At 42.3% G+C, this 25,677-nt stretch overlaps 1 long non-coding RNA gene across 1 annotated transcript in view; it reads left to right on the top strand.

The window, feature by feature from the left end:
• Nucleotides 1-412: 412 nt before the first annotated feature.
• LOC122978751 overlaps nucleotides 413-25,677 on the top strand; it is a 29,152-nt gene continuing 3,887 nt past the window's right edge. Inside the window, exons 1-2 of the long non-coding RNA XR_006402733.1 lie at nucleotides 413-868; nucleotides 18,039-18,297. This is a non-coding gene — a long non-coding RNA (uncharacterized LOC122978751). The remainder of the gene's footprint in view (nucleotides 869-18,038; nucleotides 18,298-25,677) is intronic.

Here is a 25,677-nt window from a genome sequence, read left to right as displayed (position 1 = left end):
CAGTCTAGCGCGTTTTCAAGTCAGCCCCCCTTTCAGAATAATTGGAAATACGGGGCCACATTGCTGCACCCTCCGACGGAAACCTATAATTGGAGACGAGCCAGTGACGCGCTGAAAATAACCAGGTTACCACTTAGCACCGGTCCATTTTGGGGAGGGCCCAACACGAGGGCGCAGCACCATATAGGCTATCAGCTCCTTCCAGCTGTTTGGGAATATCCTGCTCATAATATCGAGGCTGCAGCATGGCAATAGCAGCAGCGGGCTCCTTCTCTCTCCGTCTTCCTGTCTCTCTCCGGCTGTCTCTTGCCAGAATGGATACTGGGTGACGGGGCTGGGTGCTGGGTGCGCACCGGGGATCTCTCGGTGGGAAACGAAGAAGCTTTTTTTTTTTTTTTTTTTTTTTTTTTTTTTTTTTGAGGGGAGGGAAGGAAGGAGGAGGGGAGACTGGCACAAGGCGCGACACTGTTGCGTCTGCATGTTTTTTCTCCTTGGACAGAGGGGAAAAGATAGGCCAGGGGGACTGTCCGACTTATTCCAAAAAGACAATTTGTTCCCCCCACCCCCAAAAGGATAATCTTGCTCAATTTGGGATGCGTGCAACACCAAGTGATCAGATATTAGTGGGGCGGCGGTGGTAGTGGTGCTGGCGGTGGATGGACGGGGTGAAGTTAAACTTCGCTTGCAGACGCGATCTCCTCTCCAGGCAGCCATACAACCAACCAGACAGTCGGCGCGGTCTTACGCGATCTCCCCAATCCCCCCATATGGCTACTGGATGCTGACACCTGCCCGGTACGCAGGTAACAACAGTCGGGCAGCATCACCTACTTCTCCAGACACTGACAGACAGACAGCAGATGATTGGGTATGTATCGGCGTGGTCACAGATGAAAGCCATCGCATTCCTTCATTACCTTGTCTGGAAGTAACATTTTGTAGTAGCACAGACGACATTTCTAGAATCTATAGGTGTTTGGAGTTTCCTCTTCATTGAGTCCCCGGCGATGGGGCTGATGATTGTGATGATGATGATGATGATGATGATGATGGTGTGTGTCAGAGGCTGGGTCTTTGCGGGCAAGGTGAGTCCTCAATTCATTCAACTGGCCTACAAAGTCCCAGTTTCTGGCTCATGTGACCACCAACTTATAGGAAATACACAATATTAATCTTCTAAAGGTCAGAAAGAGGCCCAGTGAACAGATGGAAGAGTACAATTATCGCCACACTATTAACTAGATACCGTAATATCATATTTAATATCGCAGATATCGTTATAAATGGCAGGTGATACTATGGGATCATTCTAGTGTTTCTTCTTTAATATTTAATGTAGCCTAAAGGCTTCACTTCAGGTTGTGAAACGACACAAGAGAATGAATGTAAAATCAAGCTGAGGGTCAAACGCTGAATGCCATTGCTTAATAATTGGCTAAAAAAACCTCCACATTTGATTAGTCAGACTTGAACTTTTCACATGCAGCCAATCGTGAGAGAGAGAGAGAAGCATGCCCATTAAGTGTCACAGGAAACCAGGTTCTTTGGTACATTGCATACATTGATGAACAACCTTCATGGGTCATTTCTCTGCATCTAACTGGCCCCATTCTGCTCTACAGCTCTTGATAAATTGTTTTTGAAACAACTCAATTTTTTCCCCCCCTGGCTTTAAAAAAAAAAAAAAAAAGAAAGAAAAAAAAGCTCGAACTAAAATAGGCCAAATTAGAAAAGAAGAAAGAAGTTAAACATCCAAAGAAAACAGCTGATTTATTGAATTCAAAACTTGAAGCTTTAAAACTTGATCTTCAGGTATTTCGATGAACAATTGAATCCAAACTTGAACCGTGTCTCTGTGCTATCTGCTTACAGCTCAAACTTTACATAAACTGAAGTGAAATGAACAGAAACAGATAAGAGTTGTCCAAAAAAAAAAAAAAAAAAAAAAAAACGACAAAAAAAACAAGACGTGCAATCCTCTATTATACTGAACAAGTGCGTCAAGTGGGGGGAAGAAGTTGTTTTGGAGGCCTGTTTCTATATCTGTCCTGACCCTAGCATGCCGTACATACCTCACTAATGAATTTAGCATCCTGACACTAGATGCTTTATGTAATTAATAGAGCGGAGGGCCACGGTGGCATCTCCATGCTGCAAGTGACACATAGGTAAGACATTCGCTGAAGCATGGGATTTTTATTTTAAAAACTCAGTGAGACCTCGGTGATTATTAAAACACACTTAAAGCAGTCCTGTAAATGAAACGGGCTCCCCTGACAGTCAGAGTAGGTGGGGAAAGCATTACATTTATATTTAATCTTTCCGTCAGTTTTACCTCTTAAAAAGCCCACTGCGTGATCATAAGTTATTCATAGTCTGTGTATAACAAATGGGTGGCAGGTCATTTGTTTTTACATGCCTGCTATTCCTCCTTCCAATAATAAGCATTAAGTAATAGGTTAGTAAGTAATAACCTGCTGTGGACTGAAGTTCTTTTTTAAGCTCTAATTAAATTCCTTTTGATTGTAAGTGATATCCTAATGCTAATTAACACTGTTTAAAATATTTCAAACCCTCTTAACTGCCTTGTTGTCAGATGGTTATCGTTAAACATATTTAAAATCAAATGTAGAGACTACATGAAAATGTTTTCGAGTAGCTCCCCAGATTGTTAGAGATGCTCTCAACCGTCATCATCGATTCCCTCCAACGTAGCCCACTAAAGTGCCATGACACATCACAGAAAGCAGATAAAACCACTCCAGCCAAAAGCTCTCCATATATGCTGCAGGAGAGTAGGAGCCAGCGCGAGTATGAGAGCTGAGGGCCTAGTAAGGGAGGCTTGGTGGAATGAGCCTGGTTTGAATAAGCAGCATGGCTACGGGGAGCTCTGGGATAGTCACCAAGTGTGCTGATTAAAGTTGTGATATTAAACAGTGCTGGCTGCTACCGCCTGCCAAGCCTCTCTCAGTGGCATTTCACATTGTTTAAAAGGCCCGATCGGACTCATCTCGCCACTTGCTGCACAGTGTTGCTTACATCTTTTTTTTTTTTTTTTTTTTTTTTTTTTTTTTTCCAAGCACGGCTGTCTCATATTCTCTCTCCTCGCACCATTTGTTAGCAGGGTTGTAGACTTACTTTAAATAGATTTTGCCTACATTTCCCAGGTTTCTGCTTTCTGCTTTGGGTCACTGGGTTCGCTTAGCTCTCCAACTGACCACAACTATCGGTGCACAGGTATGTTAATGCCAGCATCGTATACAAAAACTGTGCTAAGGTATTGTGTTGACCTTCTCTGTGAAAGCTGAACTTTCTAATGAACACACGGAGCGCTCCTTCTCGGAAATTCTGCTCTGAACTCATTCAACTCCCTTTAAAAAACGTCACTGCAAATCCCAATAAAACTCTGCCATTATAAATATACAATTCATAAACACTGGAAAGCATGCTTGCGTTGTGTGAAATATATGACCCAGCGCCCCCCCCCCCCTCCCCCTCCCCCTCCCCCTCCCCCCCTTAAAAGGTCAAACTTCAGACGTTGTGGTCACTGCAGGTTGTTGCATTTCTTCAGCCACGATTGAACAGATACCAAAGTTATGCACCGAATCGCACTCGAGGAGCCAGCAAATGCTGTAGTTTGATCTCAAACGTTTGGAATGAGACATAGAACGATTAAGCTAGGGAGGGAGGGAGAGAGAGAGAAAAGGCAGCAAGAAAAGTGAGGGACTTTTAGGGGCAGCTGTGTTTTATTAACCCAGTCATAATGCCCCTAAAAATCCTTATTGCTCTTGCAATGGTCAACAAATCTCCTGTTGCAGCATGTAGAGGATCTCTGAGAAGCGTGTAGGGATTCACATCAACAACCTGTCGCACTGCAGAGCCAGGGCACACTGTTCAATGTATATATGTAACGTGTCACATTCAGAGATTCTCTCCTCAGTTAAACCACCCATGAAAGTCACAGGGCTTACTGAATTACTGAACACATGCATTTCAGGATGAAGTCTCATGGGAGCTGCTGAAATCGAACAGCAACAGCAGCAACCTTTGAGGTTTTGTCAAAACTTTCACACCATGTTTGCTGATGGCGATTAGTGCAAAGTTGGAAATGTTCACTGTTGTATCAGGGAACTGCGCAGGCAGAATGAAAAGCATCTCTAAACTAAACAATACCAATGTTTCCCTTTTGGCAGACTTATGAATTACGCTGTCATTATATTTCTATCCGAGTCCTCATAGTTTAACATGCAGACAGGGGAGTCGACGGCGCTCTGTGTCCTTCGGTGTTTTTACTTTGCGTTTTGAGTGCCAAGGAACAGACTGGAAGACAGAGAGAGAGAGGCAGAGAGGCAGGTAATAGGCTGGCAAGCAGCGAAGAGTATGAAGATACACAGTACAGGCTGGCTGAAATACAGGGCAGGCAGATGAGACTGTAAAGACAGGTAAATAATGAGACCTCTTGAAGGAGTCGAGCACGCTGGGAAAGAGAAAATGACAGACAGAAAGGCAAGAAAGACACAGAAACAAGTAAAGACAGAGAAAGACATGGAGGCAGGCAGGCCGTGGAGGACTGGGATCCAGGCCTGGGTGTGGTGTGGTGGGCTGTCGTGGCTGGAGAGCGGGTGGTGTGGAGTGGAGCTCTCGATGTTGGTGAATGAGTCATCGGAGGGAGGCTATTCTGTTGAGTTTCCCCTGTGGGACGGCCGCCGCTGAAGGAAGGAAGGAAGAATCTTCTCCACATCGAGGGAAAGACAGTGAGAGAGAGAGAGAGAGAGAGAGAGACAGACGAGCAGACAGACAGACAAGGGGAGAGGGAGTGAGGGAAAGTGTGGACGATGACTCAGGGCCACGAACCACATGGTGATGGAGAAGGGAGGGAGGAATTACTCATCAGAGCATGTGGAATCTCATACGGCTATCACAGGACTGACAGTGTGCTTCCCTCATGGCTGCTACTCACCCGCCATCCAGCCGCCGTCACTCCCTCAGGCTGAAAACCAATCAGCCTCACTCTTACTAACCCAGAACGGAGTGACGATGGGGGGGATCAGGGTGAGCTGGGGGTCAAATTCACACGTGAAGGGTTCTAAATTGTTTCATCAAAGCCGGGTTGCCCTCCGGTATGGGCACCTCGGGGTGTCACAAGTGACAATTTGATAATAACAGAGTTTTTTTAACTCCTCTATCAGAGCCAAATCCATGCCAGCAGTGTTGAGTCACAGCAGTGGCGTAGGCAGAAATTGTATTTTGGGTGGGCCAATGCAAAAGTGGGTGGGCCAGCTTTTCCCAGAAAAGCGGACTTGTGAAAAGTTACAAGAAGAAAAAAAAGAACAAACTGAAAAACAAGCGACCGGTTTAGTTTGCAACATTCTGCATCACAAAGGCAATAACAGGAGAACACTGCCAACATGCTCCACCAACAGAGCATCAGACCTGTACACAAGAGTATAGACAGAAAGCCAACCTAAACCCCCCCCCACCTACCCAACCTAAAATACAGCAAGACCGGCTGTGCATTGGCTCTACAGCACACGGTACTGTTAATGAACTGTTTTATTGCATTTTATTGTCACTAAACATAAACCCAGACAACATGTAACACATCCCTCGTGCACTCATTACAGCCTTCAGTACCGGTCAGCTCACGAAAAATCTAATCTGCACATTTTACAGAAAACTGCGTCCTCACACTCTATTAACTGTCTGAGCCACTTTGATGAGAAGCACCTTGATTTCCCATTATCGACTGTTCAGGGAAATACATACAAATGTAGCTGTGAATGTGGTTCATAAATGGCACATAAATCGGCGGGTGAACCCGTAGCCACGACAACATGATTTCAGTTGGAAGTGGGGGGTGCTGACTATTAAAAATCCCAAAAAATGTTATATAAGTGCGTCTCCCCATTGAGATAAATAATACATTCATTAACACCCAACGTAATGTACTGGAGGCCACACCTATATCGTGGCCATGTGACCCCGCCCACCCCCAACCATTCTCATCTGGTCACCCCCGCTGAGCTTCATCACAGCTGTCTAAAACATTTATTTCAGAAGTTACATGTTAAATTCGGTTTCCTCTGTCCTGTCAAGTTGATAACTACAGTATTTAGTAGAGACAATTCTAACTGGCATGTGTCAACCGGGTCCGTGAGCCGTGCACGTATCACGTCCGGTTCTTTTCCCCACTCCACTCTCGTCGTTACGCACAGGGTCAATTTTTTGCCAGACAGGCTCACGCTTGACAGAAAAAAAAATGAATTATTGTGACAACACTAACGGGCCTCTAGGCTGCAGCTCCCTCAGCACCTCTACTTCCTGCGGCTACGAGTGAACCCGCGTCAGGCTGAGCGGGAGAAAGTGCTTTACCGCCAGGTAGCAGGCGGCCGGGCTGACCTGGTTGTGGGCTGATTAGTCTGATGGTCGATGGAAGCGGTGGAGATTCTTCTTCCTTTTAAAAACTTTGTTTAGCCGTTGTTGTAGCGTTAATGTTACATCAGGCAGTTCAGGAACCAGAGCAACCTACAACCTATTTTCAACAAATTCAACACACGCATCAAGTCAACAACAAATCAAGTTCATATTGATTTATTTCCTTTTATATATGTTTTATATTTATTGTTATAAAATGTGTCACCCAGGCCCATTACTGGCTACGCCCCTGGGTCACATGACTCTTCCCCCAAATGTCTCCACTCTCGGTCACCTGGTTTTCTGCAAGGTCTGATGAAGCCGTTTCAATTCCAGCTGACGATGTATATATGTATAGAACAGCATGTTTCTGCTTCAGGTTGAGTGTGGTTCTAGTTGTAAGAGAATATGTACTACCAAGTGTAGTAGCTACTTTAGCTTCTAGAAACATGTGAGTGTTGGAGGCTAGACAGGCTTGAGTCCTGGCTTTAATCAAGGATGAGAAGTATTATCGAGTGTAAATATCGTGGGGGTTTTGAAACAAGAGTTTCACCTCAGTCCATGTCTGCTTATAGTTGGGTTTTAAATTACTGCAAGTCGGTGCAGGCCTCACCGCTCTTGCTCCGAATTAGGCAATCCTGTCAAAATATTTAATCAAAGGAACTTTTCAAAAGGAGAAGAACTGAAAATGGCTTTATGAATATGTATCTACAGCACGCGGTGAACAGAAGGTGACATTTTGAGTCCAGTATTTTCTCTCTCTCTGTGTCGCTCGGCTTACAAAACAGCTCTTTCATGGCTGCGTACACCCACCTTAACAGTGATAAATGTGCCACTAAAGTGAAGCTCTGGTTGACAAAGTTGCACTGAGTGATGACAAGACAGAGAATAGAAACGGGTGAGAGGGGCCAACGACAAAACATGCGCCATGGCTTCTCTTTTATCTGCTTGAGACTCAGAGGCTGAACCTGTAGATGTCCTTGAACGTGACCGGTTGTGAATTAGTTGCTAACAGATGGCTCAGTGGTGGAGTTAATGTGTTGGTGTGATTGTCAACATATCCTGCCACCTCTATTTTATGTGTATATGTGTCTGACGCACCTGTCACTCAAGATTTATGGTGTGCAACAAGTTTTTTGGGACCTTTGAATATGTGCATATGCAGCAAAAAAAAAAAAAAAAAAAGAGATGGTGATGAGTGCAACATGGTGGCATGACTCAACAGGTGAAAGCGGCACGCCCGTGAGACTAGTTTATGCTCCCCTCTTACTAGTGGCGGCACAGTCCCAGATCTGTGTAACAGAGGTTGCCATTACTGTAGGGTGTGGGCTGACAAGCGCTCCCAACACCAGAAGAACCACTCAAATCCAGAGCAAACACTGCAGACAAAAGCGAGAGGGCAAGAAAAACTGGAGCAGACCTTCCCTGTGTGGATCCCACCAGCACCTCTCTTAAAAAATGAGAATGAACCCTCCTGACCTGTTTTCAGCCAATCAGACTGTAAGTTCTGGCTTTGGTATGACTAAAGTAAATAGAGAGGAGTTTAATCAGCCATCACTTATCTGCAATAGTAATTTCCCCTTCCTACTAATACCTTAACCCAAATGAATGTGATGCTTTTGTTGCTGTCCACTGCCTTTGTGGAGCCAGTTGCAGCAGCTCTTCTTATGTTCATACTTGGCCCAGATATAACGGGAGTGTTGAGATTTATGCATCATTGAATGAAAACAGGTTTCACCAAACAAACTAGTTATTTTGAAATTAGTTATGACTAAATAGTTACACCCAGTAACTGCCAAGTGTTACTGTTGCATAGCTGACTGACCGAACTAATGTAGCTTGCTTACATGAGACCCATTTAGACTTTAGAAGATTTTCATTCTTATTTCACAAAAATCATACATCTAATTATTAACATTATGCCAATAATGTTTTGATAAATGACCAAATAACTTGAGCTTGATTAGCATAATCAGATATTCCCTCACTACTATTTCTGTCACATACATAGAAATAAAAAAGTGATACTAACATTTAAACAAGATTGGTGGTTAATTTGAAAGGTCTCCTCCAGACATGCTAGGAAAAAAATTCAATTAAAAATTCTTAAAATCACATCCACTCCTTTTTCCTTATTAAAAAAACTCAGAATCTATGAACATACAAATATTTTTAATTTCAGAAGTTTTCCTACAGCCTATTCTCAGTATATGTGAACAAGTTTCCTCTGTAAGTTGAATACTGGATCAGGGTTGGCTCCGACCTATCTGTGATGTCACAAATCCTACTCGTAGGCCCGCCCCTTAAAAAATCGGATTTTCAGTGAACACAGAGAAACTTTCCCCTTTCAGCAGATGAATGTGAAAACAGCCTTCAAGTGTTAAACTCTGCATGTACATCATTCTGCACAGCGAAGCTCAAACATCCAACTGTAGGAACAAAAAGAAAAAACACATTTTTGAGCAGAGAGGTACTTTAATGTTACGACTCAATTATAGTAAATCACTAGTTCGAGAAGCAGCTTACTGAGAACCAGGAAAGGAAAAGGCTTTACATGCAAACTATTGCAACTATTTGATGAGAGAGATCCATTTACAGCATCAATAAATCACCTCAGAAGGAAACAATTTCCAGTCGTCCCCTTTGAAAAGATCTGGCAGCATCATGTTGCCAGTGTAAACAAATATAATAACAGAGCTGTGCTGTGCAATGCAGAAGGTCTAGGTGGTAGGTGGACTGAAAGGTTCAAATAAACACCAAACATGACTCGCAGGCTTCAGCTATAGGCGGCAGGAGGCGTGTCTCTTGTCTCTCACGCACAAATGGAAACGAGATCTGTAGACTCAGGGGTCGGCGCCGTGTACACACAAACGTATATACTCGCACAAATGAGACACGTTAACTCTCTAACCCTTCGACCTTTCTTTTACTCGCTGTTTACTTTGCATATGGAATGTCAAAGTGCTCACAGGTATTGAACTTTCCTTCACTTGAAGTCGGGTTCAATCGGCAGCTGGGCCTCATTTCCCACTGTTTGTCTTAGTGACTATGTTTGCGGATACATAAGCATGTAGTGCCGCCTCATATTTACACTGTTGATGTTTGCATTGTGTGCAACTATTTGCTGTAGTATGAAGAGAAATGCAGCCTTCATAGTCAAGAGCCTGAGCTTCAGTTCCACTTCAATATTTGGACAAAGTCATTCCTCCTCTCCTCTCTCCTCTCTCCTCTCTCTCTCTCCCTTGTCAACCATCTACAGAGGCACGTTGGTTTCCAGTTGTTTTCTGGCTATTTGGGGTCAACGATGCATGTTGGCAGACCTCATCCACACTTTCTCTTTGCATTGCAAAATCTGTTGGAGGCTGAACTCGGCTCAGCGTTTGTTTGCCCCCGTGTTGTGTAACAATGAGCTCCGCAGGGCGATTGGCAGCTGTCTGTTTAATGCTGCAGATACAGTCATGCCATTGTGTGGAGTCAGCAAGTGAATGTGTGTGTTCATGTGTATAAGGGGTGAGGAAAAAGCGGGTGTTTGTTTTGGCAGATAGATCATTTGCCAAAGAAGCTGTTCTACTGCCAAAACTCACCAAATAAACGTGCGGCAGCGAGTGTTTTATCTGTCCGACCTTTTCGCTAGTCATGATGAAAAAGGTAGCCATTTTAGCCTCCGTGCACAGGTTTTTTTTATTTAGCTAATGGTGAGCTGTGGTGAGCTTGTACTTACTGTATTTCAGTGAGGTGTAAAAATAACAACAGTGGAGGTAGGTTGCTAGATCCCTAGAACTTCTCTTTAACATTTGTAGTTAACATAATGAAGTTCAGAACATTTTCATCTAATCAGGGGCCCGACAGAGCCTCATGGTCGCTCTGATCTTTTCCTCTACTAGCTGTGGCCGACTTGAAGTCCCATTGTCTGGCCCGAGCAGACGTCCTCCAGTCCAGAAGGCCTCCATGCCAAGCTTGGCTCTGAGACTATTACAAAAAGGGAAAACCCATCTTCCCCAAAACCTTCTTCCATTACAGAAAAGAGGTTTTCCGCTTCTATCGAAACTGTCAATGGAAGTTATTCAAGCCACTTGGAAAACATCAGTTGCTCCTTTTTTTCGGTCTTTATGTTGGCAAAATCATCAGTCATGGGGACAGCATGATCCTTCCATGGTTGGTTTTCAGAAACAAGGGAGATTGTGTGTATGTGTGTGTGTGCCTGTGTTTTTTTTTTTTTTACCCTTGATGCTCTCTGGGGGAAATGTCAGCATCTGCATTGCTTTTCTCACTGTAACCTTTGCAAGCTGATGTGGACATGAATAAATTGTCTGTGTGTATGTATGTACGTATGTGTGTGGAATCTTTTTAAGTGTTGAATGAAGAGCTGTTTTATGTTGGCACCAGAGAGATGGGAGCCACAATGTGACAGGCAGGCCCAAGGCGACCTTAAGCCCAGCAATGTGCCTTCTTGGAAGTTCCTTCTCATTCCTTGGGCATAAGAACAGTGACGCAGCGCCCGTCTGACTCCAAAACCAACAGTTTTGGAAAATATCTTTTACATCTGCATCCCAAATATTCAGATGCGCTTTCATGACAGTCTTATTTAGCATGACAGTTTTTCTTCCTTTATGCCCCTTGTGTTTTCTTGTCGTACTTGGTTGTTTTTTTTATTGACTCATCTCCTCGGCACACAGAACGGGTTATTTTGGGTAATGAGGATGTGTGAATGCAAACAGTATGTACCAAATACAGTATGACTACATGCAGAAACAGTGTTTACTGTAATGAATACATTGTTCATGTCTTCTCACCAACTGTGACATCATCTCCTTTTCTTTTAAGCCTTTTTCTATCATGTTCCTTGTTTATTCTTAAAGGAACAGTTTGACATTTTTGGGAAATATGCTTGTTTGGTAATCAATACCACTCTCGTGTCTGCATGCTAAATATGAAGCTACAGCCAGCAGCGTGTTAGCTTAGCTTAGCATAAAGCCTGGAAACAGGAGGAAGCTAGCCTGGCTATGTCTAAATGTAACAAAATACGCCTTCCGTCACCTCTAATTCTCACTAATTAACACATTATATCTTGTTTCATCACTATGCTTAAAACAAACAAGCTGTCTAAACGTGTCTGAAGGCTAAAGTGTTTATGCCTTTTCCAAATGTTACACTCGAAGGTGGTGCAAAAAGCCTGCCGTCGTAGAGAGGGGTGAACCGTGATGAATTGTGCAAAAGGGGATAATGGCACACACTTTCAGACCATCTCTTCAACATCAGTCATGGTGTTACACTCAGCTGTATACACACAAAAAGTGGTGTAATTAGTTGCGTGAAGACTGAAGAAGAGGGGTTGAGAGTTCAAGTCCCGTCTGCTTTCTCACCTTCGCTGGGTGAAGTGGGCGTACTCGTCGGTACTTGTTTGCAAAGTTACAGAAATTGTCGAACTTCCATCTACTAAAATCCAACATTGGAAGGGTGCGAGTGGGAGACACTGTCTGCTGATCAGACAAGCACTTTGTTTGAAGCGTACTGACGCCTTTAAGTGGAACTCCAGCACTGCGCAATGTTACTAATCCTCGTCTGTCCAGATGCTGAAATATTAATGCGGTCATGAATAACCACCTCTATCACAATCTGATCTCACATTCTCTCAGTTTACTCACGTCTGGTGACATTTCAAGTGCTCTGTAAGCTTAATTGTCAAACAGCCTCTGACTTTATTAAGCATGTGGGGAGGATAAAGATGTCTCAAGACAACCGCAGCTGAGGAGTTGGGAGGCAAAAATTTATGCAACAAGCACAGAGTTCTTATCCTATCAGCAGAGCCTTAGCAATAGCTACAGTGGTTTCATAAATCAGCTTGTTCTAAAGGAACATGTACAGTACATAATAGGTTACACACGCCCCTGTTCCAAAGGCTGTATGGGAGTGCGGGGGAGGGGTCAGAGGGGGATGGAGTTTGGAGGATAAACTCAGCTTAACTTTGCCTTGTCAGCGCACCCAAATTCCCCTCATCCGTCTCATGCTCCCTTCTCCACCGTCCATATTAACGTGCTTTACTACTGTGTGCAAAGCAAACCTATCCTGCATCTTAAAAGCTATTAGAGAACCTGAGCAACTTCATTTAAGTCGTTAAAATGTCAAAAGCTTGAATAAGCACCCCTTTTATACAAAAAGCAGGTCCCTCCAGGAATAATTGACACAATTTCAACAATTCCTCACATTATTTGTGTGTTTGCAGTTTTTGTCCAACTCGTTTTCTGTAAGAAAAAAAAAAAGAAAAAAGAAAAGAACCTGAAGAGTGCTTGCAGATTTTATTACTGACTGCATTCACTCACATACAATAATCCAATTCACAACCAGCGCTACAAGCACAGGTAAAATCAAATCAAACCTCAATATTGCAGATGTTAATCAGTTAAAGTGGAAAACCATTTGTAACCTTATAACACTAACTTCATATAACGTGAAAGTACTGGTAACTACTTGATTTGGTTTGCGGGATGCTCTTCCATGATAACATTTAAAGCTCTGATTTAATTTTGGTGCTGAATGCACTTTATTTTAAATACTTAACATTACAGAAGTTGTCGACCTCGGCGACAGACAAAATTATTCTGACTCACATTTTTGGGGTGACTGTGAAGTCCCAGACGCTGTGTCAATTGTCTTCCACTACACGGGGATAAAATGAGTAAACGTTGCGGCTAAAGCTAATTTTTATTCCACATGCTCCACGTCTTTCGGGTCGGGTTAATGTCCCGTAGTCTGATCCTGGCATACATGTAAGAAACTCTAACTGAAACATCTGAAGACCATTTATACTCTCACTGGAACTTAGTGCGTAAGAAAAAGATGCAAAAGATGTTATTTAATATAAAGACGCTGTTAGCATAGGGAGGTGGCCAATTCACAAATAATCTCTGCAAGATCTTGGCGGGACTGAAGGAAGTGCTGAGGAGAATGAACAATTGGATGATTTATTTCAAACCTGGTGCTGTTTTCAGTTGCCTGCTGAGCTTTTACTGTCATTCTGACTGTATCATAGATTTGTGATACAGCTTTAGGCGTGTTCTTGGTTAGCTAAATAAGAGCATTTCCATAATGCTGGCGTTCACCGATGTTCCTCAAAGCCGGAGCGATAATCTAAGATTGTTGATGTCAGAATATATAATAGATTGTTGCACAGGGATAATAATACTCAACCCTGTTATACCAACCCACCAAAACAGGCCCTTACATGTCAGAAAAGATGATATAGTTCACTCTGACAGGTTGTCCACCATGCCTAAAACTTTTCCTAACCAAAACAGCAAATCATTAAATTTTTTGAAAATGTGGGCCACTTTTATGCCGGATTTTCCCTCTCAGTCTCATGTTCCAGGCAATTAGGTAGGAAAACACCAAATTTGTAAGTTGGCAGCAAATCTAGAAGCCAACAGTATTTCATTCAGACTATGTTACATTGCAAGGACTTATTTGGGTCGACTTTGGCAACATACTGTAACACCGCTGCAGACATCTTTTTCTAATATATTTAATGTCATTTTGGGAATCATTCCACTCTCAACTTGATCTATTCTTGCGTTTCCGAGCCAGCGGCGGTGGCTGCATGAAAACCAAATTTGACTCTCTAGGCTAGCCGGTAAAGCACCATGTTGGCTGCCTTGTTCTTTGTGTGAGCTGCCGGGTTCAGGCTGTGTTGGATTGCAGACATCAAGATAATTAATTCGTCACAGTATAGTTTTTCTGGGAAGTCGACTGTATTAGCGAGAATCTCTTCTGTTATGTTCTCACCTCTTCTTCCATTTTTTTTTTTTTTTTTTCTCACTGGCAACTGTCACACAGAAAGCTACGAAGCTACGGCTGTAAATAAAACGAGATACACGTTTAATGAGCAGGTGTCAAACAGAAAAAAAAATAAAAAGCTTACTGGTAACTCTTGTTTTAGCGTCGGCACTCTGTTTACTCACTTGTCAAGGATTGAATCTCAAGGCAGAGGAACTGTTTAATTAAGTTGTCTGTTAACACAAAGAGGCAAAAAGCATTTGTTATTGTGTCAGCGAATTCATATCTGTTTTATTTCATACTTTCATACTAAGTCTGCACATCTGCAACCAAAGATGGAGACTTTTTACCGTGTGAACTCACTTGTCAAACAGATTAACTTCTGACTGAGACTTGCCAGACGGATATAATGAGTCCATATTAAATACTGACAGTCACTTCTTGTCAGTGATATGTGCAGCACCGGAGAGTAAAATGGAGAAAAAACATTAAAAAAAAAAAAAAAAAGCAAAGAAGTAAGGAACTGGTCTTCTACTTTCAGATTTACAGCCGTGGGGTCACCAGTGGAAGTGGAGCTGGAGCAGAGTGGTGCAGCGCTCTCCTCCTTCCCTCTCCTCCCTCCTTCCCTCCTTCCTTTGCCTCCCCCTGCAACCCTCCCACCCAATTTCTCCTCTCTCACTGTATATGGGTCATACTGCGATTGTGTGTACATGCAGGTGAATATGTTCTCTTTTCCAGTGAGCTTATGGAAAGAAGTGCTCAAACCTTTACTTAAATAAAAGTCAGAGTGGGACAATGCTGCATTGAAAGCTAAAAGGTCATGCATTTAAACTTTTACTTACTTCCAGTGAATGTTACAGGAGAAGTGATTCTGAAGGTCGATGCCTTTCAGAGTTCAAAATGATCGAATAACGGACCTTCTATAACTTTTTTTAAAAACGTTGTAGCTGTTGACTGAAATGTCAAAAATGTTTTATGTTTTGCTTGTAACATTTTTCCTCTGACTTTCCTCTCTTCCTCTCTGTCATCTATATATGACATATACAGATATATACAAATATATAGAAGCCATACAGGACACTTTATTTGAGGAGTTTGCTCACGTGGTGCACTTCCTTCCTTCAGGACATTTTACAATGGAAGGAAAAAGAAATATTGTTATTTACCAGAAAACTACTAAAATTGTAACTTTGCCACAACAAACTGAATCACTGATATATAACAAATGTGAAAATATCTTTTTCAAAGAATCTGAAACAAAACATACATTATTTGGTTTTTAGCAGTCACAGAAAATCTTTATTTAATCCTCACAAATGTGTGTGTGTGAGTGTATTTGTGTGTGTGTTTGTTCCCACTGGTTTACCTGCGCTGCCCAATGAGAAGTTACCACAATCTCAGCCTGAGCAGGAAGGCAGGATGTTTTTGATGAAGCAGAGGGCTTAATTTAGGCCGAGGCATTCTCAGTATCTGTCACCTAACTCCCAACGATCTTAACACACACAGAACAGGAGGCATTTGTGTGTGTGTGTGTGTGTGTGTGTGTGTGTGTGTGTGTGTGTGTGTGTGTGCTCATGTTTATTCAGGCAGGCGGGATATAAATTCAAGAATTGTACACCGACACTTCTTAAAAAGACGAGACTAGTAAGAATAAAATACATGCTCATTCTTTTTAATGATAAGAATTACAGCAGCTTTATAGCACATTATGGTGATATGGTATGATATGATTTTATAATGAATTATGAAAACTAGCTATTAAAAAAAAAAAAAATCAGCCCAAATTTGATTTTTTTTTCTTCTAAAAGGATTTGGCTTGGTTATAGCTCCTGCTTGGCCATAAAGTAACCAAACAGGCGAAGGCATCGCCAGCAAACCAGCAAAAAGCAGAAAGACGAATGCCAACAATCCCTGCCAAAGCCTTAAGCTTGCACCCAGTGTTCTCTTCTTGGTACATAAAGACATTTTCAGCCTACCTCTTTGAATTACAGAATTTATCTGCCTGTATGAAAAATGTTTTCATTCATAACGCTTTAGGAAGGGCTAACTCTGTTATAAAGCAGCTGTATTGTTTAATATAATTACACCAAGCTACATTCTCCTTTAGCCTCCTTTAAGCCTGAGGTGTCGTATGTGTTTGATGAGCGCATGCATGTGTGCTGAAAAGGAGAAATGTGGTTTTTGGAAACGCCACAAAAGAAAATCTCATGACACTGCGACCTCCAGCTCGTCGTCATTTTAATGTTGCATTAAATGAACGTGCTCCGACTCGTCGAGTGACTGCACAGTGAGTGCTGAGAGGAGAGAGGCGTGTGGTCGTCATGCATCCATAACGAATGGAAAGAAAGGAAGACCACACAGTGGCGTGGTCAGATCAGGTTGTCAGAGACCATATTTAAAATTTGGGTCAGAGTCCAGGCCATAACCTCCCTCTCTCACTCTCTCTCTCTCTCTCTCTGGCTTTACTCTCCCTCTCCTGAAACCTATTTCTCCTTCATCTCGTCCTACTACCCTCTCTTTGTTTTTTCGCCCTCTCACAGCTTTATCTCCTCATCCAGGTCTTTATTTCACTCGCTCCCTCTCCTCTGCCTTTCACTCTTCTGCTCGTCTTTCTTTCTTTCTTTCTCTCTCCGCATGCTGCGTGTGCTGCCTGAGTCATCCGCACAGGCGTAGACGTTGACTTTCACAGGCAGCATCTTCAGATTAAGATCATATGAGTTTAATTGTAAATGAATAAGATGAACACTGCATTTAAAAAAAAATGCAGTAACAATAGCAGTAAAAATGTCACTTTAAACTTTATGAATTGTTAACTGTTAACTGTCTCCCATGAGAATTATGAACATTTGAGGCGGGTGTAAAGCAACAGACATATGATTCATATGCAGGTCCAGTGGCAGCCAGATGACTGAGCGTTATGAGTGTTACAATAAGCCTATTCAGTTCAACTTTATAACATTTAAGAAAAAAAAAAAAAAAAAAAAAAACAGGGACAGCTGTTGCTGCAGTACTTACACAGGACTGAAAAATATTTTCAAGGGCTTCCATTATATGGTAAACAAGACAAAAAAAAAAAAAATATCAGAGTTTAGGGTGGTGAGCTAAATTTTAAAGAAATACTCTGAAAAGTCTACATCAATTTAATGACTGTGCTTTCAGTAGAGAGACTGATCCAGGATGTGTTAAGCCTGGTTAAGCACAAAAACTAGAGGCCTGGGAGAACAGCTAGCCACTGTCAACAGAGAACACAATACACCTTCCAACAGCACTAAAAAGCTCTTTACTTTCATGTTGTATCTTGTTCGCTAACAAGCAAGCTAATAATACATCATATTTCAGAATCATGTAATTATGCAAAGCTGGTAACTTCACAATGAGTATGGACTTCTGAGGGGCTTCTAACTGTACAGTCTCTGCTCCCAGCTGTTGTTGGTCAGTAAATAGCTCCGAAGCACAAGTTAACTGCTTGTTAAACTGTGCTCAGGATACAATATATAAATACGACTGAGCTAGGCTAGCTGTTCCTCCTGCGTATTAAAACACACAGCGAGTGTTTATTTACTAAAATGAGTATTTCTTTAAGCCATGAAATTGTAAATTACCCACTCAAAGTAGTACAGATAGTCTGCATATGTCTTTAGGAGAAATCTGATGTCTTGTTGCTTGGAAACTGTTAAATAGCCAGCGATAAAGTTTGATTTAAGATTTAAGAGGTGCCACACTGCTGCCTGTTCTCTAAGGCAGCGCTGGCAGGCCTGCAATGACTTAAGCAGTGCTTGTGCTACTATTCATCATGGTAAAATGGCAAACGCTGTGCAAATCCACTGGCATAAAATGTCCATGCTTCTTTTCAGCTCGGTGAATCAGAACCTATTGTGGAACTATGAACATGGCTGCCAACAATAAGACATGATGACATTGTCCTGTTTTCACGCTGGAGGTCTCCCAGTAAGGAGTTCTCTTGAATACCTCTTCGGAGTGACATGGAGATGGGCCCGCAACTACCAGCGAAGCCGAGCTGAGCAGAGCTGAGCTGCAGAGCTGCTTTAGAGCCCTGCTGAGACCTGCCAGACCCACAGCTTTCCCTGCCAGGGGCCTCGGCTCGCAGTCAGAGTGAGTTACAACCCATGCTACTGACACACAGGCTAATACAGAAACACACATACAGATAGATTCTACTCGTACAGTACGCAGGCATGCAGGCGCATAGATGGAACACACACATATATGTGCACCACCACACACCAACACATATATGCAGATAGAAAAAAAAACACACTTGCATGTAAGCATAGAGACACATGCAAATGTATGCACACAAGCACCTCACTAACAGTGAGCGTAGCCACAGCGGACAGCTGAAACGTGGAAGGTCACTGCATGCGCAGCTACTTACACTCCAACTTTTTTTATTCACGTTAGCACTGCAGTATTTGTGTATTAAAGTGAGCAAGTCCTCCTCCAGCAGCTTTATCTCTCAGGGTTAGTTTAAGGTCAAGGTCAGGCAAGTTGCTAGATGAGCTGGATTGATCTGTCTGGGTAAACATGTAGGGTGGAAATGAGCATGTTTATGATTAAGGGCTTAGCAAAAAGGAGTGTGTGTGAGTGAGAGCGAGAAAAAGAGATTTAGTGAGAGACGGAGAGCGACAGCATCGATATGCGGTTGTATATATATCCTGCAGCAGAGAGCAATGTATATCAAACTGCACAGGTGTGTCAGTATGTGCTTTCAAATTTATCTTTTTCCTCGGGGGCTCAGACAGGATCATCTACATCCCATCTCAACATGATGAAACGAAGCATATAGTTTACAGAAGGGAATCGATCCCACCGGCTCCTGGTCAGTTAACTGTGATGCTCTTCATGATGAAATGTCTGTAACTGTGTATGTTTTTACCCTGTAAACCCAACTATGATGATTTTCCATTTCCATATATGACACTTTAGTTATATGTTTACATGGTTTCCTATTAGTTGGGAATATTCCACGGTGTCACACCCACGCTAAGTAATTCAATTTAAAAATGAATTTATGACAGGGCTGTTTTTCTTAGCTCACATAAAGTTAACATCTTGGAGGTACAGCCAGTGTTTGGGACCTCATTTATGAAGGAGAATAAATTGTATTGTACATAATACTGCAGGAAAGAGAGAAATAAGCACTGCTGTGAGTGAGGAAATGACCTCAACATCTCCCCAAAGGCATGTCTCTTTGGTTTCTGATCGCTGAAATCCTCGGTTGGACTGATTAGTTAGTCCAACATTCACAAGTGACAAATAGTATGAATAATATACGGTTAAGTGTGGTCGACTAAAACACTATGGTTAAGGGAAGGGAAAAATAATGGCCATGTTCCAATATTAAAAGACTTGAGACTGAGGAGTTGAATGAATGACGTCGTGTTTGGCTGCTCCTGATGACGGCGACTATCTCCGCCAACTATCTGGTTGTTTGAGGTCATTTATCCTTCAAACAAGGCTACAACTAACAATTATTTTCCTTATTGATTAATCTGTCCATTATTTTTTCCCAATTCATTGATTACTGATTTGGTCTCTAAAATGTTAGGAAATGATGTCCATCATAATTATCCCAATGCTCAAGATGACATCTTCAAATATCTTGTTTCCTTTAACCAACAGTTCAAAACCCAAAGATATTCAGTTTGTTTTCACAGAAGACCAAGAAAACCAGAGAATATTCACTTTTCAGTAGCTGGAATAAGAGAATTAAAGCCTTTTTTTCTTGAAAGATTATTTAAAATGATTCATTGATTATCAAAATAGTAGCAAACAACCAACTACACTATACCAACCACTAGATTTTTTCAGCAAAGCCGTTACTAATAAGCTCAAATGATACTTTTTGGCATCAGCGTAGCTGCGAATGTCAGCACATATGTTGTACAGCCCAAAATTTATGTGAACCAAATGCATCAATTCCATGTGTGGACAAATCTGTAAACACACCCAATATAGTGTTACATTTCCGGTCCACCCTGCTGTCCACGTCCACGCCTGTTTGGGCTGCATCGGACAACGAAAGTAGAAGAGGAAACTTTTAAAATGTTTGACTGACACAGTTCTCTTATTTCTATCATTGCGACACACACACACTGGACAGCCAGAAAGTGTAACTGGGATTCACTTTCAAATGTGGTATTGGGTACCTGAATTATTTAATGTAGTGACATCACTTAGAAAACGTGGTTGTCATTCTCTTTTATGAACTGGATTAGATCATAACCATATTTATCACTCACATGAGGGCTGACAACCATCTTTCTACTGGCTGTAATAATTTATCTCACAGCAGTAATATACTGTGTGTGTGCATGAGTAGCTATAAAGCTTGTGTCTAAATTAATCTCAGGAATGTTGATGTGGTCCAGAGTTTAATAGAACGAGGCGTGGGCGTCGAGTAAGAGTCCCCCGGGGCAGAGTTAAGGTCTTAAAGTACTAAAAAGCCCCGACCCAGACCCTACACACCCACTCGAAGGGATGGAGCACCTCTCTTCCAACCCAGCACATGCTTTCATACTTTGACAATGAGGCAAAGACAAGAAAAGAAAAAGATACAAACTTAAACAACAAACATACGTTTCTTAAGATTAAGATGAGCACAAAATGTACCCGGCTGCTACGGATGCTGATGCCTTCGCTCGCCCGCAAACGCACACAACCAAACACATCCCTGTTGTCTTGTGTTGCTCGTCATGCAATGAGGAGCACATGACTTAAATCGGGTGTGGTGCATGACCTCTTATCGGACAAAAGCGTCCCACAGAGAGAGAGCTGATGGGGGTGGAGGGAGGCGGGGAGGGGAGGTGGGGGTGGGTGGGGGGGGGGACTGTGCCTCCCCGCCTGTCATGTCTGTCGGCAGTCATGAGGTCTCCATCCCGTTCGCCACACTGTGTCTCGTGGTTCAAACACCATAAAATGTTTGAGCTAAAAATCCCCCGCTTTTAAAAACATCCAGCCATGGCGGCGTGTTGTCAATAAATCAGCTGCTTAGCCCGAGGAGAGCGGCATTAACCGGGGGGAAGGAAGTGTTCGAGACTTCTTTTTAAGGCAAGAAAGAAGCCTTTGACTTTTTTTTTTTTTTGTTGAGTCTCTTTTTGAGAATAGTTGGTTTGTATTTCATGCAATTACCCCTAAAGCTGCAGTCACCAACCCTGCTCCTGGAGAGCTACTGCCCTGCAATGTTAGAGGTATCTCTCCACTCTAACACACATGATTATCATTATTAACTCGTTATCAAGCAGCTGAAGCTTGTCAAGGGCTTGATAACAAGTCAATAATTAGAATCAGGTGTGCTAGAGTGGGGAGATACCTAAAACATGCAGAGCAGTAGCTCTGCAGGAGCAAGGGGTTGGTGACCACTGCCCTAAAGCCTCGACATGCTTCTGCAGTCAACCGGAGCTAAATGTAAATGTTTTATCTGAGTGTCTGATCTCATTTCAGTGTCTCGCTGATGAACTTGTATCATTTAACTGTCATGATGATGATGATATCTGTGTGTTGGGAGTGATGAGTCATGTGTCTCATAGCTTGTATATCATATCTCAGGTTCAGGACAGGAGTAACTTCACAGCTGAACTGATGTTTTCACTAAAACTTCTGCAACACTTTTAGAGCCCCAATAAGGCTAATACTTATGAAAATACCATATATTTTTATGTTGCACAGCAGGTTTCATAGGCGGGTAGTTAAAATGCTTCTGCAGGTGTTAAAACAGCTAATAAAGCAATAAAGTTCTTCACCAGCGGGGCAAGGTATCTTTTAGAAATCAGTGAAACGAAGGCCAGCAAGAAGAAAAGGAAAAAGGGGAGATGAAGGTTATAAAAGTTTACTACTGAACATCCTGTCAGAATATTTGATTTGGTTGATAGCTGGAACAGGCTGGCAAAGTGGAACCAAAGAGGGTGAAATCAAACTGAGCAGAAATGTGTGAGGATATGTGTGTGTGTGTGTGTGTGTGTGTGTGTGTAAAAGCCGGCCATCCCATCACAAGGTATCGTCATTGAGAGGCAATGCCCCCAGGCAGCTGGCCACAGTCCACCCAGGGCACTTTAAATTAGAGTAGTGTTCACTAACACAAGGTTACAGGGTTCATCCGCAGTCAAGATATGAAAAGGGCCAATTGTCTCGCCGAGCGCTGATGGCTGCATGAAAATCAAGCGAAAAAGCTTTGAATCGCAGGCCTATATGTGACCGTGGCTAATTGCGGAGTGAATCGAAGGACCAAAAAGGATGGACGGAGGCATATGTAGGCAGATGCAAAGATAGATAGCTGTCCCTTTGAATAATGGCTGCCTTGAAGAATTAACTTCATGAATGTGGAGTATGCGGTGTTAAATGAATGACTGGAGTTTGTAAAATGTTTGATTCCTGGATGATGTTTTCTAATCATGTGTAATATGTTCAATAAAGAGTCAAAATAATATGAACTGTGTTGTGCTCTGTGTGTGTTTTATACTTTTGAGAAATAAAAAGGAGATAAGATAAATGTTTTCAGTGCTTCTTATTCTCAAAAAGAGAAATCTGGTGACATTTATATGATATAAGTCCCGCTCCACTCAGCCATGTGTGTTCTTCTTGTTGCCGTTGTTGAATGTTTGACCTTCACCGTACAGGATGATGCATGTGCAGAGTTTGACGCTGGAAGGCTTGTTTGCATCTCATTTTCATCTGCCGACGGTGGAGCATGATTAGTGACATCACAATTAGTCCTGGTTAAATATTCAACGTACACAAGTGTGATGTGGAAACCTGAAGCTCCTCCAGTGCACAAACACAGTGAAGTCACACAGTTAAACGTGAGTTTTCATATCAGACACAAATAATTATTCAAAGTGGAGTGTTTTATATACATCTTAAAACATGTCTGGATGGGATTCATTATTGTCAACAATTTACATGAAAAGAGCAAAACTGAGGATGAATTGTTTTGACTGACCGGTACGCTCGGTGCAGCCAAAGCAAAGATATGGCTTATTCCATCAGTGAACCACACTGTTGCAATTATGACATGTTCCTTGATTACAATGAACACGGGGCACTGGAGTTTATTTTCAGTCTGTCCCACAAAACGCCGTCCTGCTGCTGTAAATACTTACCAGTACACCCGACACATGCAGATGAAAACAGTCCCCCCCCATAAACATACTGTTTACTTGAATAACATTTGCTAAAACTACAGCGTCCAGCTCTTTTTAGGAAATGATTTAGACTTCTTAAAAAATGAAAGTACATATTCATGAGCTGTTTAAAGACTCATATTATCAGCAGAAATGAACAGACTCCGGGCAAAGAGCCACAGACAGTACTGAGAGACGGACAAACACATTGTTGGTCGCTAGCCTTATCCTTTAAGAATGTTTTTGAGACCCACCCTTTCAGAGGGTATTTAGTGAGTGTATGCATCCAAAAAAAGCATACTTGACAGGTCATGAAACCACATCACCTGTGTGTGTGAATGCTATTTATCTCTGCTAACTGCTCTGATAAAAAGCCTAGAAAAGGCCAAAAACTGTTTGTACCCTGCTCTTAATAAATACAGTAGGACAACAAGAAGTGTGATTCATTATTTTGCTGGAGTGTGGGTGACATGCAGCTTTTAGTGATCAGTTCACAATGAACAGCAACAAAATATTTTCACTTCATCTCATTCACAACATCTGCTATGGTTGAAAATGCTGATGGAACAACTAAAGAATCATGCGAGCATATTTGAGGTGAAACTAGGAAGCTTATCCAGCTCTCGGAGAAAAGAAAGAAAAAAAAAACAAAACATGTTATCAGGCTTCAACTGCTATGTAAAACGGAGTAGTTAGAGCTCCATTCTCTATGCAAAGTGACAGCTAAAGACTCAGTGGGGAGAAGAAATGTGTAAATGATCTAACTAACCTTGCTTAGCTCAGCCTCTCTGAAGATGTGACTGTCACGCACACGCACACACAAACACACACACGCACACAGGATAATGAGTCAGACATTCCTCGCATGTAAAAATCCTCTCTGCTCTCTCACACAAATGTTTGATAAGCTAGATGTTAGAGGGTCTATGGTATGTCACATACTTTCAAAAAAAAAAACAAAACAACAACAAACAAACAGTTAGCTCTGAGAATGAGGAATGACAGAATCACTGTGACTTTAAGATGTTTTAAAATAGACCCTCTTTAATTGCCGCCGTTTTCAGTACCTTATCTGGTATATGTTGATATCACTGTTAGTCATGTCTGAAGAATCTGTGGTGAGTGTTTGTGTGAGTTTTGTTCTTGAGGCACAGTTTGGCAAACCACAAAATTCCTTCAAATCCCCCCCAAATTATTAACTGCTCTGAACAAAGCAAATTGTAACCACAAGGAAATGTCCCATGAAGCAAAGAGTTGGAATAAAATAAAGAGCCAATGGACACAAGCAGGATCTCAGAAGTGTTATCCTGATTTCGCAGAAATTTTGATATCCTGCTTCTTACTCATGGCTTTAAGTGCTGTAACTGCTATTTTAAGTGATTCCTGCTTATTTGTTATTAAAGCTCTGTATTGTTCTAGTTTCATATGACCGGAGGACTCGGTATATATGAGATGAATACTCAGAGACTTTAACTGCATGAGCCAAAGTATTCCGCATTACATGCACTCTGGGTTAAACCGGGCGAAGCACCCCTTGTGTTACTCCGCCTCCACATCAGTAACTCCATCACTTCAGTGTAAGTGATGTATACTACATGAAATGTTACGCAGCTGTGGGAAAGCACCCATCTGATGAATTCAAAGATCTTTTTACTTCTTGTCCGATTTTAAAAGAACAATTGTGTTTCCCGCCGTGAGTCTGAGAAGAGCTTTAACTGTGAGAGGGCTGGTGGTGTGTGCCCCACCCCGGAGCTGCATCATGTGGCCCATTCATAAGGCCTGATAGCTCAGCCCTGGAGCTGCATCCTGAGGCCTATGCACAAAATGCCTACAGAGCCAGAGCTGCATCAGGAGGCCCTGGTCATACAGCCTGCGATCCACACCCCGGAGCAACATCGGAGGAACTGCTTACATAGTCCAGCGGGACACGTCTAGGATTTGCAAACATGCGGACACGCCTTATCTGCGCTGCATGTCTTCCAAAGATACCGAACATACACGCAGACGCTCGCAGATAAAACAGCAAAAAGGCTCAAAGCCAGATAAACTCACACCTTTCCAACTTTGAATACAGCTCTTCACATCCTACATTGAAAACACCCGCTGTTAACAATAACTAAATGTGGCTACAAGGCTAAAATGTCCGCAGTAACTTGTGTGTTTATCATCAGTAAATACACACAGCTGTTAGCGTCCAGTGTAGCGAGTGAACAATGCTGGCAGCTCCACACCTCCAGCACAAGGGACACATTAAGAGAAATAGTAGGAGGAACTGGCCCACTCGCTCCACAGAGCAGTTCTCAGCGTGTGTGTGTGTGTGTGTGTGTGTGTGTGCGTGCGCGTGTACGTTTAA

The sequence above is a fragment of the Thunnus albacares genome, chromosome 3, assembly GCF_914725855.1.
Source record: "Thunnus albacares chromosome 3, fThuAlb1.1, whole genome shotgun sequence".
Taxonomy (NCBI): domain Eukaryota; kingdom Metazoa; phylum Chordata; class Actinopteri; order Scombriformes; family Scombridae; genus Thunnus; species Thunnus albacares.
The sequence above is the reverse complement of the archived record's forward strand: the minus strand, read 5'-3'. Positions and strand labels throughout refer to the sequence as shown.